The sequence below is a fragment of the Octopus bimaculoides genome, chromosome 6 (genome assembly GCF_046866305.1).
Source record: "Octopus bimaculoides isolate indiv1 chromosome 6, ASM4686630v1, whole genome shotgun sequence".
Taxonomy (NCBI): Eukaryota; Metazoa; Mollusca; class Cephalopoda; order Octopoda; family Octopodidae; genus Octopus; species Octopus bimaculoides.
The window spans coordinates 75677028-75693498 of NC_142933.1; the positions used below are offsets into that span (position 1 = coordinate 75677028).

The window sequence follows — 16471 nt, forward strand, 5'->3', positions numbered from 1 at the left end:
AGAGAGAACGAGAAGGAAGCATAACGACTTGCGGGCTTCGTTCACCGCTGATGACGCCGCCGCTTCTACTTGCTCGTTGCTCGGCTGAGGCTGAGGCTGCACTGTTAGAGGGCCGACGATTGCGAGGGGGCCCGGCCGCGGCTTACGAAACCGGCTGGATGGCGCCGGAAAGGCGAGGAGGAGGCGACGACGACGACGACGGCGATGTTGGCCGGCCGACGCCAGGAAGGAAGACGAGAGAGATATTGATGTTCGTGGAGCCGCAAAGCGTGCAGCACCGTCGGCCTAGCGCACTGTATTCGGGCGGACGCAGGCTGGGTGAAAACTGCGCGGTCGGCAGCTGCCAGAGAGAGAACGAGAAGGAAGCATAACGACTTGCGGGCTTCGTTCACCGCTGATGACGCCGCCGCTTCTACTTGCTCGTTGCTCGGCTGAGGCTGAGGCTGCACTGTTAGAGGGCCGACGATTGCGAGGGGGCCCGGCCGCGGCTTACGAAACCGGCTGGATGGCGCCGGAAAGGCGAGGAGGAGGCGACGACGACGACGACGGCGATGTTGGCCGGCCGACGCCAGGAAGGAAGACGAGAGAGATATTGATGTTCGTGGAGCCGCAAAGCGTGCAGCACCGTCGGCCTAGCGCACTGTATTCGGGCGGACGCAGGCTGGGTGAAAACTGCGCGGTCGGCAGCTGCCAGAGAGAGAACGAGAAGGAAGCATAACGACTTGCGGGCTTCGTTCACCGCTGATGACGCCGCCGCTTCTACTTGCTCGTTGCTCGGCTGAGGCTGAGGCTGCACTGTTAGAGGGCCGACGAGTGCGAGGGGGCCCGGCCGCGACTTACGAAACCGGCTGGCTGGCGCCGGAAAGGCGAGGAGGAGGAGGAGACGGAGGAGCGGAGCAGGGCTGCTGCTGCTGCGGTAATGATCCTTCCGCAGGTTCACCTACGGAAACCTTGTTACGACTTTTACTTCCTCTAAGCGATCGGGTTCGGTCGTCTTCTCCGGGCCATCAGAGAACGCGCCGGCGACGGCGCGGAACGCCGCCGCGCGTAAGCGAACTCGTCGGCCAGATCCGAGGACCTCACCGGACCGTTCGATCGGTAGTAGCGACGGGCGGTGTGTACAAAGGGCAGGGACGTGATCGACGCGGGCTGATGACCCGCGCCTACCGGGAATTCCTCGTTCACGGGGTTGGTTCCAGGCCCCGATCCCTATCACGGGAGGTGGTTCAGAGGTTTCCCGACCCTCTCGGGCCGGGGGAGACGCGCCCGCTGATACCTCCAGTGTAGCGCGCGTGCGGCCCCGGACATCTAAGGGCATCACAGACCTGTTATCGCTCCGCCTCGTGCGGCTTTCTGCCGCCCGTCCCTCTAAGAAGCGCTGCGTTCGCCAACCGACTGGCCCGGGCGCGACGGCGTGCCGCCGCCGGGCTCGCGCGGGCCGAGCCGACCGAGTCACCGCCGCCGCTCCGCAACCGACGCCGCAACCACGCCGCGTGCGAACCGCCATCCCAGACCAACCCGCACACCAACCCGCGAGGAGCGGAGCACGAAAGGCTGCTAAGAAGGCAGTTGCCGGACGCGGCCGCAGCGCCGGACGCGAAGGAGAGCGGCGGCAACGGCAAGCACGGGCCGCGCGCGGAGCTACCGACGATGGCTTCGGCGCCGCCTCGCTACCGGAAAAGCACTAATCGACGCGCTAGTTAGCAGGCCGGAGTCTCGTTCGTTATCGGAATCAACCAGACGGATCGCTCCACCAACTAAGAACGGCCATGCACCACCACCCACCGAATCGAGAAAGAGCTATCGATCTGTCAATCCTACCGGTGTCCGGACCGGGTGAGTTTTCCCGTGTTGAGTCAAATTAAGCCGCAGGCTCCACTCCTGGTGGTGCCCTTCCGTCAATTCCTTTAAGTTTCTGTTTTGCAACCATACTCCCCCCGGAACCGACTATGGTTTCCCGCGCAGGCTCCCCGCCGGGTCATCGAAGCGAACGCCGGCGGAGCGCCAGTCGGCATCGTTTACGGTCGGAACTACGACGGTATCTGATCGTCTTCGAACCTCCGACTTTCGCTCTTGATCGAGGAAAACGTGCTTGCCACACGCCGTCGCTGCAGTGCGTCTTGCGACGATCCAAGAATTTCACCTCTAACGTCGCAATACGAGTGGCCCCGATCGCTCCCTTCGATCATTGCCTCGTCGTGAACGGAGACCGACGGATGACGCGCGGACGAGGCCATTTTCCATCATTCCATGCTTTTCGTATGCAAGCCGGCGGGGCTCGCTCTGAGCACTCTAATTTTTTCACAGTGAACGTACCGGCCGCCTCGGACACTCGGCGAAGAGCACCCTCGGAGGAACCGTGCGGGCCGAAACGACCGGGAGGTGGACGCGCTACCGAAACGCGTGCGAGCGGCGATGCCCCGGGCGACGCTCGACCCCCGTTTGTTTCCCCCGAACACCGCGTACCGCCGCAAGCGACGGAGGAGACGGCGGCGGCGGCGGCAGCAGCGACGACGGCGGCGAGGCCGAACGATCGCGTGCCGATGCCGACCGACCGACCGACCGACCGAGAGGACGGAAGCGGAAGCTACGGAGGCGGGTGACGGGCTACCGGAGAGACCGTCGCAGCGACGATGCGCGCAGAGCTCCGCGGCCCGACCGCGCACGCACCGGCGAATAGGGCCGGGAGTGCGAACGGACGACCGAAGCGGACGCGCGCGAGGCACGCCCGCGACGGCGCCGTCGCCCCGAACGTGCTGGGGCACGTTTTCGAGACCCGAATTCCGACTACGAGCTTTTCAAACGCAACAATTTTAATATACGCTACCGGAGCTGGAATTACCGCGGCTGCTGGCACCAGACTTGCCCTCCGGTCGATCCTCGTTAACGGATTTGAAGTGTACTCATTCCGATCGCGGGGCCTCGACAGAGTCCCGCGTCGTTATTTTTCGTCACTACCTCCCCGTGCCGGGAGTGGGTAATTTGCGCGCCTGCTGCCTTCCTTGGATGTGGTAGCCGTTTCGCATGCTCCCTCTCCGGAATCGAACCCTGATTCCCCGTTACCCGTTGCCACCACGGTCGGCACTTACCGGGCCGTCGACAGTTGATAGGGCGGACTCGCGGGGGACCCGTCGCGCGAAGGCTAGTCGATACTAGCCCGTGCGATCGTACTGACAGTTATCCAGAGTCACCAAAATCGAAGGGGCGTGAAGCCGACGCACGCCTAGACCCGCGCGCGTGCGAAGCACGGCGACGGCGGCTGCTGCGACGGCCCGTACGCGTCGGTCTCAGTCTAATATTTGCGCCGCGACCAATGCGGAAGGCCGACCGTATCGTCGCGACCGGCGGCGGCGGGAACTGGCGAGCAGTCCCGGAACCAACCCGGCCGAGCGGGCGCCGGCGACGACCGGCAGCGGCTGGGACGACGCCGAGCACGCGGAGGCGCTGCGGCGACGAAGACCGCTGCTGCTGCCGGAAGCCGTTTTTCGGCCCGACGCCCGGGTGCGACCTGCGATCGCGGCTTCGGTTGCATGTATTAGCTCTAGAATTGCCACAGTTATCCACTCTCCTCGCGGTGAGGAATACGGTCCCGAGGATTAGGTCCGGTTCCTGAGCCATTCGCGGTTTCACCATTCGTTTACGGCATGAACTTACACTTGCATGGCTTAAGCTTTGAGACAAGCATATGACTACTGGCAGGATCAACCAGGTATCGTCGTCGTCGTCGTCGTCGCTGTAGTAGCGTCACCGTCGCGTCGGTCGGCTGAGAGCGGAAGTCGAGGCGGAAGTCCCGCTGCTGCCATCGCCGCCGCCGCCGCGCGGAGAGCAAACGAAAGCGAAGAGGAGGAGGAGGAGGAGGAGCCTGAAAAATCGCGGCCGCCGCTGCTGCTGCGGTAGCCGTTCGTTCGTACGTACGTTACGCGTCCTAATCCGCCGCTCTGCTGTAGCAGCGGAAAAGCGCGCCAGACGGAAGAAAAAGAGTTCGCCGAGTAGAAACGGTTTGCGATCCGACTGCCGCACACCGGGCCGCTGCGGTAGGACGGGCGCCGGTGCGGGTTGAAGAAGCGAGGCGGTTTCTGGCTGCTGCTGCCGCCGCCGCCGCCACGCGAGAAGGACGACGAGCGGGGAAGCGAGCGAGCCGAAACGATTGCGACAGCACGGGCTGCGGTCAACGAGAAGCGTGTGTGCGATGACGAAAACGGCGTTGTCGGCAGCCGCCGAACGAGCCAAAGCAACGACGATGCCGGGATGGGCGAGCGCGAGGAGATTGCGGGGGGGGGCACCACCGCCGCGAAACCCGGAGTTGTAGCCACGGTTGTTGATCCGTCCCGGTCTAGCGGGACGAACACACAGCACCGCTCTCTTTCGGTGACGTCGCGTCGCCTGTGGCGGATCGGGAAGCGACAACTAGCCCGTCCGCCGCGCCGGCGGCGACGCGACACGAGGTCAGCGGCGTAACCTGACCGGGTCCTCGAAGACGACGTCGACGAGGCCGCGGGTCGGCGAGGAGGAGGAGGATACCGATCGGTCGATGGTGACAGCACGAACAGGCGGGCAGGCGGCTGTCGGCGGGGCGAGCGAGCGAGCGAGCGAGCGAATCTGACGCGGCGCACTGTATTCGGGCGGACGCAGGCTGGGTGAAAACTGCGCGGTCGGCAGCTGCCAGAGAGAGAACGAGAAGGAAGCATAACGACAGCGGAAACGATTTGCGGGCTTCGTTCACCGCTGATGACGCCGCCGCTTCTACTTGCTCGTTGCTCGGCTGAGGCTGCACTGTTAGAGGGCCGACGATTGCGAGGAGGCCCGGCCGCGGCTTACGAAACCGGCTGGATGGCGCCGGAAAGGCGAGGAGGAGGCGACGACGACGACGGCGATGTTGGCCGGCCGACGCCAGGAAGGAAGACGAGAGAGATATTGATGTTCGTGGAGCCGCAAAGCGTGCAGCACCGTCGGCCTAGCGCACTGTATTCGGGCGGACGCAGGCTGGGTGAAAACTGCGCGGTCGGCAGCTGCCAGAGAGAGAACGAGAAGGAAGCATAACGACAGCGGAAACGATTTGCGGGCTTCGTTCACCGCTGATGACGCCGCCGCTTCTACTTGCTCGTTGCTCGTTGCTCGGCTGAGGCCGCACTGTTAGAGGGCCGACGATTGCGAGGGGGCCCGGCCGCGGCTTACGAAACCGGCTGGATGGCGCCGGAAAGGCGAGGAGGAGGCGACGGCGACGACGGCGATGTTGGCCGGCCGACGCCAGGAAGGAAGACGAGAGAGATATTGATGTTCGTGGAGCCGCAAAGCGTGCAGCACCGTCGGCCTAGCGCACTGTATTCGGGCGGACGCAGGCTGGGTGAAAACTGCGCGGTCGGCAGCTGCCAGAGAGAGAACGAGAAGGAAGCATAACGACAGCGGAAACGATTTGCGGGCTTCGTTCACCGCTGATGACGCCGCTTCTACTTGCTCGTTGCTCGTTGCTCGGCTGAGGCTGCACTGTTAGAGGGCCGACGATTGCGAGGGGGCCCGGCCGCGGCTTACGAAACCGGCTGGATGGCGCCGGAAAGGCGAGGAGGAGGCGACGGCGACGACGGCGGCGATGTTGGCCGGCCGACGCCAGGAAGGAAGACGAGAGAGATATTGATGTTCGTGGAGCCGCAAAGCGTGCAGCACCGTCGGCCTAGCGCACTGTATTCGGGCGGACGCAGGCTGGGTGAAAACTGCGCGGTCGGCAGCTGCCAGAGAGAGAACGAGAAGGAAGCACAACGACAGCGGAAACGATTTGCAGGCCTCGTTCACCGCTGCTACTTGCTCGTTGCTTGTTGCTCGTTGCTCGGCTGAGGCTGCACTGTTAGAGGGCCGACGATTGCGAGGGGGCCCGGCCGCGGCTTACGAAACCGGCTGGATGGCGCCGGAAAGGCGAGGAGGAGGCGACGACGACGACGACGACGGCGATGTTGGCCGGCCGACGCCAGGAAGGAAGACGAGAGAGATATTGATGTTCGTGGAGCCGCAAAGCGTGCAGCACCGTCGGCCTAGCCCACTGTATTCGGTCGGACGCAGGCTGGGTGAAAACTGCGCGGTCGGCAGCTGCCAGAGAGAGAACGAGAAGGAAGCATAACGACAGCGGAAACGATTTGCGGGCTTCGTTCACCGCTGATGACGCCGCCGCTTCTACTTGCTCGTTGCTCGGCTGAGGCTGCACTGTTAGAGGGCCGACGATTGCGAGGGGGCCCGGCCGCGGCTTACGAAACCGGCTGGATGGCGCCGGAAAGGCGAGGAGGAGGCGAGGAGGAGGCGACGACGACGACGGCGATGTTGGCCGGCCGACGCCAGGAAGGAAGACGAGAGAGATATTGATGTTCGTGGAGCCGCAAAGCGTGCAGCACCGTCGGCCTAGCGCACTGTATTCGGGCGGACGCAGGCTGGGTGAAAACTGCGCGGTCGGCAGCTGCCAGAGAGAGAACGAGAAGGAAGCATAACGACAGCGGAAACGATTTGCGGGCTTCGTTCACCGCTGATGACGCCGCCGCCGCTTCTACTTGCTCGTTGCTCGTTGCTCGGCTGAGGCTGCACTGTTAGAGGGCCGACGATTGCGAGGGGGCCCGGCCGCGGCTTACGAAACCGGCTGGATGGCGAGAGAGATATTGAGGTTCGGCGGAAGAATCGTGGACGCGCCGGCCGTGTAGAATCAATCGAGCGGCGGGTTAAGCGGGTCCGACCGTCAGCAGAAAGGAGAGGCGAGGACATCCCTTCCGGTCGGAGTGCTTGGCGTAGGCGAGGAAGAGGAGGAGGAGGATACCGATCGGTCGATGGTGACAGCACGAACAGGCGGGCAGGCGGCTGTCGGCGGGCGAACGAGCGAATCTGACGCGGCGCGGGGCGCGGAACGACGGCGTCAGTCGAGGGCGAGGGGCTCGTTACGAGGCGGCGGGCGGGTGGTCGGCGGAAGAATCGTGGACGCGCCGGCCGTGTAGAATCAATCGAGCGGCGGGTTAAGCGGGTCCGACCGTCAGCAGAAAGGAGAGGCGAGGACATCCCTTCCGGTCGGAGTGCTTGGCGTAGGCGTGGAAGAGGAGGAGGAGGATACCGATCGGTCGATGGTGACAGCACGAACAGGCGGGCAGGCGGCTGTCGGCGGGCGAACGAGCGAGCGAATCTGACGCGGCGCGGGGCGCGGAACGACGGCGTCAGCGAGGGCGAGGGGCTCGTTACGAGGCGGCGGGCGGGTGGTCGGCGGAAGAATCGTGGACGCGCCGGCCGTGTAGAATCAATCGAGCGGCGGGTTAAGCGGGTCCGACCGTCAGCAGAAAGGAGAGGCGAGGATATCCCTTCCGGTCGGAGTGCTTGGCGTAGGCGAGGAAGAGGAGGAGGAAGATACCGATCGGTCGATGGTGACAGCACGAACAGGCGGGCAGGCGGCTGTCGGCGGGCGAACGAGCGAATCTGACGCGGCGCGGGGCGCGGAACGACGGCGTCAGCGAGGGCGAGGGGCTCGTTACGAGGCGGCGGGCGAGTGGTCGGCGGAAGAATCGTGGACGCGCCGGCCGTGTAGAATCAATCGAGCGGCGGGTTAAGCGGGTCCGACCGTCAGCAGAAAGGAGAGGCGAGGACATCCCTTCCGGTCGGAGTGCTTGGCGTAGGCGAGGAAGAGGAGGAGGAGGAGGATACCGATCGGTCGATGGTGACAGCACGAACAGGCGGGCAGGCGGCTGTCGGCGGGCGAACGAGCGAATCTGACGCGGCGCGGGGCGCGGAACGACGGCGTCAGTCGAGGGCGAGGGGCTCGTTACGAGGCGGCGGGCGGGTGGTCGGCGGAAGAATCGTGGACGCGCCGGCCGTGTAGAATCAATCGAGCGGCGGGTTAAGCGGGTCCGACCGTCAGCAGAAAGGAGAGGCGAGGACATCCCTTCCGGTCGGAGTGCTTGGCGTAGGCGTGGAAGAGGAGGAGGAGGATACCGATCGGTCGATGGTGACAGCACGAACAGGCGGGCAGGCGGCTGTCGGCGGGCGAACGAGCGAGCGAATCTGACGCGGCGCGGGGCGCGGAACGACGGCGTCAGCGAGGGCGAGGGGCTCGTTACGAGGCGGCGGGCGGGTGGTCGGCGGAAGAATCGTGGACGCGCCGGCCGTGTAGAATCAATCGAGCGGCGGGTTAAGCGGGTCCGACCGTCAGCAGAAAGGAGAGGCGAGGATATCCCTTCCGGTCGGAGTGCTTGGCGTAGGCGAGGAAGAGGAGGAGGAGGATACCGATCGGTCGATGGTGACAGCACGAACAGGCGGGCAGGCGGCTGTCGGCGGGCGAACGAGCGAATCTGACGCGGCGCGGCGCGGAACGACGGCGTCAGCGAGGGCGAGGGGCTCGTTACGAGGCGGCGGGCGGGTGGTCGGCGGAAGAATCGTGGACGCGCCGGCCGTGTAGAATCAATCGAGCGGCGGGTTAAGCGGGTCCGACCGTCAGCAGAAAGGAGAGGCGAGGATATCCCTTCCGGTCGGAGTGCTTGGCGTAGGCGAGGAAGAGGAGGAGGAGGAGGATACCGATCGGTCGATGGTGACAGCACGAACAGGCGGGCAGGCGGCTGTCGGCGGGCGAACGAGCGAATCTGACGCGGCGCGGGGCGCGGAACGACGGCGTCAGCGAGGGCGAGGGGCTCGTTACGAGGCGGCGGGCGGGTGGTCGGCGGAAGAATCGTGGACGCGCCGGCCGTGTAGAATCAATCGAGCGGCGGGTTAAGCGGGTCCGACCGTCAGTAGAAAGGAGAGGCGAGGATATCCCTTCCGGTCGGAGTGCTTGGCGTAGGCGAGGAAGAGGAGGATACCGATCGGTCGATGGTGACAGCACGAACAGGCGGGCAGGCGGCTGTCGGCGAGGCGAGCGAGCTAATCTGACGCGGCGCGGGGCGCGGAACGACGTCGTCAGCGAAGGCGAGGTAGCTCACTACTAGGCGAGGAGGTGGTCGGCGGAAGAATCGAGGACACGCCGGCCGTGTAAAAGCAATCGTGCGGCGGGTTAGGCGGGTCCGACCGTCGGAATTAATGAGAGGCTAAAACATTCCTTCCAGTCGGCGAACCCATCCGATCAACGACTACCCTACATAGTAGTCTGGACCCCCTGGGGGTATGAGGGTCACCTAGAGGGTGACTATCCCACCGCACCCCGAGCCGCAAACTCGCGAACTCGGGAACTCGGACCCCGAAACGGGTACGCTAGCGGCCGCGTGGTTCGTATCGCAGCCGACACATCGGCCTTTCCATCGAGCCGCGGCGGTTCGGCGGCGGCAGTCCGCCGCCGAGGCGTACGCATTCTCTTTGCTCGCTCCCAATTGCTTCCTTCTCGCTGCTACTTCCGCCGCTGCTGCCGCCGCCACGACTCGCTCGGCCTGCTTCTTCTTTCTCGTCCGCCTAGGCGGCCGTGTAACACACACAGACACACACACTCCCGGCCGACAGCGCTTTCGATCGCAAACTCACGGGTACGGTACCGGCCGCGTGGCTCGTATCGCAGCCGACACGTCGGCATTTCAATCGAACCGGCGGTTCGGCGGCGGCTGTCCGCCGCCGAGGCGTCCGCATTCTCTTTGCTCGCTCACAATCGCTTCCTTAACGCTGCCGCCACGACTCGCTCGGCCTGCTGCTTCGGCTTCTTCATCTTCTTCCTTCTCGTCCGCCTTGGCGGCCCGTATCGCAGCCGACACGTCGGCCTTTCCATCTCACCGGCGGCAGTCCGCCGCCGAAGCGTCCGCATTCTTTTTGCTCGCTCCCAATCGCTTCCTTCTCGTCCGCCTAGTCCGCCGGCTAGGCCGCACACACTCCCGGCCGACAGCGCTTTCGATCGCAAACTCACGGGTACGGTACCGGCCGCGTGGCTCGTATCGCAGCCGACACGTCGGCCTTTCCATCGCGGTGCCGGCGGTTCGGCGGCGGCAGTCCGCCGCCGAGGCGTCGCTCTCAATTCGGCCTCTTTCGATCGGCTCTGCGGGTACGCGGCGGCGCCCGGCCGGCCGGCCGCCGGCCGACCGTCTGCCTTTCAATCGGCTGCGGTTCGGGGTGCGGGTCATAGGGTACGACCGTCCGATCGACGACTACCCTACATAGTAGTCTGGACCCCCTTGGCGTATGAGGGTCACCTAGAGGGTGACTATCCCACCGCACCCCGAGCCGCAAACTCGCGAACTCGGGAACTCGGACCCCCAAACGGGTACGCTAGCGGCCGCGTGGCTCGTATCGCAGCGCCGACACGTCGGCCTTTTCCATCTAGCCGGCGGCCGTCCGCCGCCGAGGCGTCCGCATTCTCTTTACTCGCTGCCAGTCGCTTCCCTCTCGCTGCCGCTTGCTGCCGCTTGCTGCTGCTTCTTCCTCTTCTTCTTCTTTCTCGTCCGCCTTGGCCGCCGTGTAACACACACACACAGACACACACACTCCCGGTCGACAGCGCTTTCGATCGCCATCTTACGGGTACGCTACCGGCCGCGTGGCTCGTAAGGCAGCCGATACGTAGGCCTTTCCATCGCACCGGCGGTTCGGCTGCGGCCGTCCGCCGCCGAGGCGTCCGCATTCTCTTTGCTCGCTCACAATCGCTTCCTTCACGCTGCCGCCACGACTCGCTCGGCCTGCTGCTTCGGCTTCTTCATCTTCTTCCTTCTCGTCCGCCTTGGCGGCCTTGGCGGCCGGTATCGCAGCCGACACGTCGGCCTTTCCATCTCGCCGGCGGCAGTCCGCCGTCGAAGCGTCCGCATTCTTTTTGCTCGCTCCCAATCGCTTCCTTCTCGTCCGCCTAGTCCGCCGGCTAGGCCGCACACACTCCCGGCCGACAGCGCTTTCGATCGCAAACTCACGGGTACGGTACCGGCCGCGTGGCTCGTATCGCAGCCGACACGTCGGCCTTTCCATCGCGGTGCCGGCGGTTCGGCGGCGGCAGTCCGCCGCCGAGGCGTCGCTCTCAATTCGGCCTCTTTCGATCGGCTCTGCGGGTACGCGGCGGCGCCCGGCCGGCCGGCCGCCGGCCGACCGTCTGCCTTTCAATCGGCTGCGGTTCGGGGTGCGGGTCATAGGGTACGACCGTCCGATCGACGACTACCCTACATAGTAGTCTGGACCCCCTGAGGGTATGAGGGTCACCTAGAGGGTGACTATCCCACCGCACCCCGAGCCGCAAACTCGCGAACACGGGAACTCGGACCCCGAAACGGGTACGCTAGCGGCCGCGTGGTTCGTATCGCAGCCGACACATCGGCCTTTCCATCGAGCCGCGGCGGTTCGGCGGCGGCAGTCCGCCGCCGAGGCGTACGCATTCTCTTTGCTCGCTCCCAATTGCTTCCTTCTCGCTGCTACTTCCGCCGCTGCTGCCGCCGCCACGACTCGCTCGGCCTGCTTCTTCTTTCTCGGCCGCCTAGGCGGCCGTGTAACACACACAGACACACACACTCCCGGCCGACAGCGCTTTCGATCGCAAACTCACGGGTACGGTACCGGCCGCGTGGCTCGTATCGCAGCCGACACGTCGGCATTTCAATCGAACCGGCGGTTCGGCGGCGGCTGTCCGCCGCCGAGGCGTCCGCATTCTCTTTGCTCGCTCACAATCGCTTCCTTAACGCTGCCGCCACGACTCGCTCGGCCTGCTGCTTCGGCTTCTTCATCTTCTTCCTTCTCGTCCGCCTTGGCGGCCCGTATCGCAGCCGACACGTCGGCCTTTCCATCTCACCGGCGGCAGTCCGCCGCCGAAGCGTCCGCATTCTTTTTGCTCGCTCCCAATCGCTTCCTTCTCGTCCGCCTAGTCCGCCGGCTAGGCCGCACACACTCCCGGCCGACAGCGCTTTCGATCGCAAACTCACGGGTACGGTACCGGCCGCGTGGCTCGTATCGCAGCCGACACGTCGGCCTTTCCATCGCGGTGCCGGCGGTTCGGCGGCGGCAGTCCGCCGCCGAGGCGTCGCTCTCAATTCGGCCTCTTTCGATCGGCTCTGCGGGTACGCGGCGGCGCCCGGCCGGCCGGCCGCCGGCCGACCGTCTGCCTTTCAATCGGCTGCGGTTCGGGGTGCGGGTCATAGGGTACGACCGTCCGATCGACGACTACCCTACATAGTAGTCTGGACCCCCTTGGGGTATGAGGGTCAACTAGAGGGTGACTATCCCACCGCACCCCGAGCCGCAAACTCGCGAACTCGGGAACTCGGACCCCGAAACGGGTACGCTAGCGGCCGCGTGGCTCGTATCGCAGCGCCGACACGTCGGCCTTTTCCATCTAGCCGGCGGCCGTCCGCCGCCGAGGCGTCCGCATTCTCTTTTCTCGCTGCCAGTCGCTTCCCTCTCGCTGCCTCTTGCTGCTGATTCTTCCTCTTCTTCTTCTTCTTCTTTCTCGTCCGCCTTGGCCGCCGTGTAACACACACACACAGACACACACACTCCCGGTCGACAGAGCTTTCGATCGCCAACTTACGGGTACGCTACCGGCCGCGTGGCTCGTAAGGCAGCCGATACGTAGGCCTTTCCATCGCACCGGCGGTTCGGCTGCGGCCGTCCGCCGCCGAGGCGTCCGCATTCTCTTTGCTCGCTCACAATCGCTTCCTTCACGCTGCCGCCACGACTCGCTCGGCCTGCTGCTTCGGCTTCTTCATCTTCTTCCTTCTCGTCCGCCTTGGCGGGCTTGGCGGCTCGTATCGCAGCCGACACGTCGGCCTTTCCATCTCGCCGGCGGCAGTCCGCCGCCGAAGCGTCCGCATTCTTTTTGCTCGCTCCCAATCGCTTCCTTCTCGTCCGCCTAGTCCGCCGGCTAGGCCGCACACACTCCCGGCCGACAGCGCTTTCGATCGCAAACTCACGGGTACGGTACCGGCCGCGTGGCTCGTATCGCAGCCGACACGTCGGCCTTTCCATCGCGGTGCCGGCGGTTCGGCGGCGGCAGTCCGCCGCCGAGGCGTCGCTCTCAATTCGGCCTCTTTCGATCGGCTCTGCGGGTACGCGGCGGCGCCCGGCCGGCCGGCCGCCGGCCGACCGTCTGCCTTTCAATCGGCTGCGGTTCGGGGTGCGGGTCATAGGGTACGACCGTCCGATCGACGACTACCCTACATAGTAGTCTGGACCCCCTGGGGGTATGAGGGTCACCTAGAGGGTGACTATCCCACCGCAGCCCGAGCCGCAAACTCGCGAACTCGGGAACTCGGACCCCGAAACGGGTACGCTAGCGGCCGCGTGGTTCGTATCGCAGCCGACACATCGGCCTTTCCATCGAGCCGCGGCGGTTCGGCGGCGGCAGTCCGCCGCCGAGGCGTACGCATTCTCTTTGCTCGCTCCCAATTGCTTCCTTCTCGCTGCTACTTCCGCCGCTGCTGCCGCCGCCACGACTCGCTCGGCCTGCTTCTTCTTTCTCGTCCGCCTAGGCCGCCGTGTAACACACACAGACACACACACTCCCGGCCGACAGCGCTTTCGATCGCAAACTCACGGGTACGGTACCGGCCGCGTGGCTCGTATCGCAGCCGACACGTCGGCATTTCAATCGAACCGGCGGTTCGGCGGCGGCCGTCCGCCGCCGAGGCGTCCGCATTCTCTTTGCTCGCTCACAATCGCTTCCTTAACGCTGCCGCCACGACTCGCTCGGCCTGCTGCTTCGGCTTCTTCATCTTCTTCCTTCTCGTCCGCCTTGGCGACCCGTATCGCAGCCGACACGTCGGCCTTTCCATCTCACCGGCGGCAGTCCGCCGCCGAAGCGTCCGCATTCTTTTTGCTCGCTCCCAATCGCTTCCTTCTCGTCCGCCTAGTCCGCCGGCTAGGCCGCACACACTCCCGGCCGACAGCGCTTTCGATCGCAAACTCACGGGTACGGTACCGGCCGCGTGGCTCGTATCGCAGCCGACACGTCGGCCTTTCCATCGCGGTGCCGGCGGTTCGGCGGCGGCAGTCCGCCGCCGAGGCGTCGCTCTCAATTCGGCCTCTTTCGATCGGCTCTGCGGGTACGCGGCGGCGCCCGGCCGGCCGGCCGCCGGCCGACCGTCTGCCTTTCAATCGGCTGCGGTTCGGGGTGCGGGTCATAGGGTACGACCGTCCGATCGACGACTACCCTACATAGTAGTCTGGACCCCCTTGGGGTATGAGGGTCACCTAGAGCCTGACTATTCCGCCGGGCCCCGACCCGCAAACTCGCGAATCGGGAATCGGGCCCCGTCACGGGTACGGTAGCGGCCGCGTGGCTCGTATCGCAGCGCCGACACGTCGGCCTTTCCATCAAGCCGGCGGTTCGGCGGCGGCCGTCCGCCGCCGAGGCGTCCGCATTCTCTTTACTCGCTGCCAATCGCTTCCCTCTCGCTGCCGCTTCTTCTTCTTCTTCTTCTTCTTTCTCGTCCGCCTTGGCCGCCGTGTAACACACACACACAGACACACACACTCTCGGCCGACAGCGCTTTCGATCGCCAACTCACGGGTACGCTACCGGCTGCGTGGCTCGTAAGGCAGCCGATACGTAGGCCTTTCCATCGCACCGGCGGTTCGGCTGCGGCCGTCCGCCGCCGAGGCGTCCGCATTCTCTTTACTCGCTGCCAATCGCTTCCCTCTCGCTGCCGCTTGCTGCTGCTTCTTCCTCCTCTGCTTCTTCTTCTTCTTCCTCGTCCGCCTTGGCCGCCTTGGCCGCCGTGTAACACACACACACAGACACACACACACACTCCCGGCCGACAGCGCTTTCGATCGCCAACTTACGGGTACGCTACCGGCCGCGTGGCTCGTAAGGCAGACGATACGTAGGCCTTTCCATCGCATCGGCGGTTCGGCTGCGGCCGTCCGCCGCCGAGGCGTCCGCATTCTCTTTGCTCGCTCACAATCGCTTCCTTCTCGCTGCCGCCACGACTCGCTTGCTTGCTGCTTCGGCTTCTTCATCTTCTTCCTTCTTCCTTCTCGTCCGCCTTGGCGGCCCGTATCGCAGCCGACACGTCGGCCTTTCCATCTCGCCTGCGGCAGTCCGCCGCCGAAGCGTCCGCATTCTTTTTGCTCGCTCCCAATCGCTTCCTTCTCGTCCGCCTAGTCCGCCGCCGGCTAGGCCGCACACACTCCCGGCCGACAGCGCTTTCGATCGCAAACTCACGGGTACGGTACCGGCCGCGTGGCTCGTATCGCAGCCGACACGTCGGCCTTACCATCGCGGTGCCGGCGGTTCGGCGGCGGCTGTCCGCCGCCGAGGCGTCGCTCTCAATTCGGCCTCTTTCGATCGGCTCTGCGGGTACGCGGCGGCGCCCGGCCGGCCGGCCGCCGGCCGACCGTCTGCCTTTCAATCGGCTGCGGTTCGGGGTGCGGGTCATAGGGTACGACCGTCCGATCGACGACTACCCTACATAGTAGTCTGGACCCCCTTGGGGTATGAGGGTCACCTAGAGCCTGACTATTCCGCCGGGCCCCGACCCGCAAACTCGCGAATCGGGAATCGGGCCCCGTCACGGGTACGGTAGCGGCCGCGTGGCTCGTATCGCAGCGCCGACACGTCGGCCTTTCCATCAAGCCGGCGGTTCGGCGGCGGCCGTCCGCCGCCGAGGCGTCCGCATTCTCTTTACTCGCTGCCAATCGCTTCCCTCTCGCTGCCGCTTCTTCTTCTTCTTCTTCTTCTTCTTTCTCGTCCGCCTTGGCCGCCGTGTAACACACACACACAGACACACACACTCTCGGCCGACAGCGCTTTCGATCGCCAACTCACGGGTACGCTACCGGCTGCGTGGCTCGTAAGGCAGCCGATACGTAGGCCTTTCCATCGCACCGGCGGTTCGGCTGCGGCCGTCCGCCGCCGAGGCGTCCGCATTCTCTTTACTCGCTGCCAATCGCTTCCCTCTCGCTGCCGCTTGCTGCTGCTTCTTCCTCCTCTGCTTCTTCTTCTTCTTCCTCGTCCGCCTTGGCCGCCTTGGCCGCCGTGTAACACACACACACAGACACACACACACACTCCCGGCCGACAGCGCTTTCGATCGCCAACTTACGGGTACGCTACCGGCCGCGTGGCTCGTAAGGCAGACGATACGTAGGCCTTTCCATCGCACCGGCGGTTCGGCTGCGGCCGTCCGCCGCCGAGGCGTCCGCATTCTCTTTGCTCGCTCACAATCGCTTCCTTCTCGCTGCCGCCACGACTCGCTTGCTTGCTGCTTCGGCTTCTTCATCTTCTTCCTTCTTCCTTCTCGTCCGCCTTGGCGGCCCGTATCGCAGCCGACACGTCGGCCTTTCCATCTCGCCTGCGGCAGTCCGCCGCCGAAGCGTCCGCATTCTTTTTGCTCGCTCCCAATCGCTTCCTTCTCGTCCGCCTAGTCCGCCGCCGGCTAGGCCGCACACACTCCCGGCCGACAGCGCTTTCGATCGCAAACTCACGGGTACGGTACCGGCCGCGTGGCTCGTATCGCAGCCGACACGTCGGCCTTACCATCGCGGTGCCGGCGGTTCGGCGGCGGCTGTCCGCCGCCGAGGCGTCGCTCTCAATTCGGCCTCTTTCGATCGGCTCTGCGGGTACGCGGCGGCG

General features: G+C 65.2%; 1 protein-coding gene and 1 pseudogene across 3 annotated transcripts in view; one reads left to right on the top strand and one right to left on the bottom strand.

Annotated features, from left to right (window-relative positions):
- The window catches only part of LOC106878945 (uncharacterized), a 72364-nt gene that overhangs the window by 33314 nt on the left and 22579 nt on the right, over positions 1–16471 (top strand). The window lies entirely within an intron of this gene.
- Positions 918–3712, bottom strand: LOC149135269 (small subunit ribosomal RNA; annotated as a pseudogene).